This window comes from Brienomyrus brachyistius, unplaced genomic scaffold, assembly GCF_023856365.1.
Source record: "Brienomyrus brachyistius isolate T26 unplaced genomic scaffold, BBRACH_0.4 scaffold1394, whole genome shotgun sequence".
In the NCBI taxonomy this organism is placed as follows: Eukaryota; Metazoa; Chordata; class Actinopteri; order Osteoglossiformes; family Mormyridae; genus Brienomyrus; species Brienomyrus brachyistius.
The window spans coordinates 17,981-19,783 of NW_026043668.1; positions in this window are offsets into that span (position 1 = coordinate 17,981).

The following is a 1,803-nucleotide window of genomic DNA, read 5'->3' on the forward strand; positions in this document are numbered from 1 at the left end:
AAGAGGTTTATCAGAAGGACACATATTACGTCGTTTGTCCTGAAATGTAACATGGGGAGGAAAAGTTAAGCGGTTTAGTCAGATTGGAGTCGTTTATTCAGCAGTGGCAGCGCCAGTGACTTAATGCTACAGGTGCTATAGGGGAGTGAGATTATTTAGACCGGGTGCTTTAGCTTTTCAGCTTATGTAGATGGTGTATAGAAGCACACAGCACGATAAGCTACAGCATGGATAAAATAGGATAAAATATGAAATTCTAACGTCTAGCTCACAGAGCCTCTATGTGTACTTTGAAGAAAAAATACACTACAAGTATGCTGTAAAAACCGCAAAAATGTCTTACACAATATACAGATTTTACAGATAGTTAAAGAAAAAATGAAACCAATATTTTGGGGGTGCTGTGGGGGTACTATGGTCATTGGAGGAGGAGCTAGAGCCCCCCCCCCCAAGCTTTTCCTTGGTGCTGCCACTGTTGTTCAGATTAAAAGTAACATTGTCATTAATAAACAGTACTCTGATCAAATTTTTGCATGTACAAACACAATCAAAGTTTAACCACATGTTTAGACACAATTCACACACCTGTTACATTTCCATAATGCTAAGACTCTCTACACTTACTTCATCCACTTTCTTGTTTGGTACACAGTCATTTGATGGATGTGTAAGATCATTACCAGACCGTCTGCTGCAAACTCTACAGTTAATGAATGGCTGCAAAAACACACAGACACACAAAAACAGTATTTAAAGAGTGGTGGGCAATAAATACAGTGAGAGAAGGTGTAGTAAAGATATATCTAATGATTTAAGGCAGAGCTGCTGGAGTGCAGGGTTTAATGACACAGAACAATTTTAGAGGAAAGAGCTTCCAAAGCAGGGTCACCATAAGGCTATATTATACAAAGCAAGTTCATCTAAAAGTATGAACAACAAATCCCGTTTAACTGAACACTGCTCTGTATTAAAATACTGTCCTCCGATCAAGCTAAGTGGTCCTGTAGTTCACTATTTAAAGAGGTAAATTTAAAGGGTAATTCACACTGCACATCTACCCTGCTCTGACCAGGTTTAATTACTGGCTTTCTAATTAAAACAAGAGTTAAGTCCTGCCCTTTCACCACAAAACACCACACTGCCATTTAAGGCTGATTTCAACAATGAGTTTTAGTTAACCTGGCTCGATTGAGTTAACTCTGGGTATGTAAAACCCGCTTTGTAGTACAGCCCACAGGTCTTTAAATAAGGCCAGCTAGGGTTCATAGCTCGAAGCATAATCTACAGGTCACCCCTCAGATGATTAGCATTTGCTTCTGCCTGGTAATCCAGCCTTTAAGCCTGTAAACCTACTAAAATTTGAGAATAAGGTGAAGGAACTGGCTCTTTGAGGCCACCTATGTATTTGTTACTTTATTGTTGGCTAACTTTCCCCCGCAGGGCATCAAAAAAGTTAACATGAACCTAAATTAATTTGCTAACTGATATGTCCAATGCTCACAGTCACAGTGACTCTTTACTTACCCTCTTGTCCATGAAAATACAGTCAGCCCGATGGTCTGTTGCAGTTGACTTTGGACATTTTGTTGCTCTCAAGAGAATCTCAATGTCAATGTATTCACTGCTGATCTAAATCACATAAACACGTTATATACAAAATTGCCTACAACTGTTTTAAAGGCAATATAACAAACAATAATCACCCAAAAAATGGCAAACTGTCACAGACTTGACTGCAGCAGATTCAGAGAGAAACTGTGAGAAGGTAAAATTGACCAGGGCTGAGATATACAACCATCACTT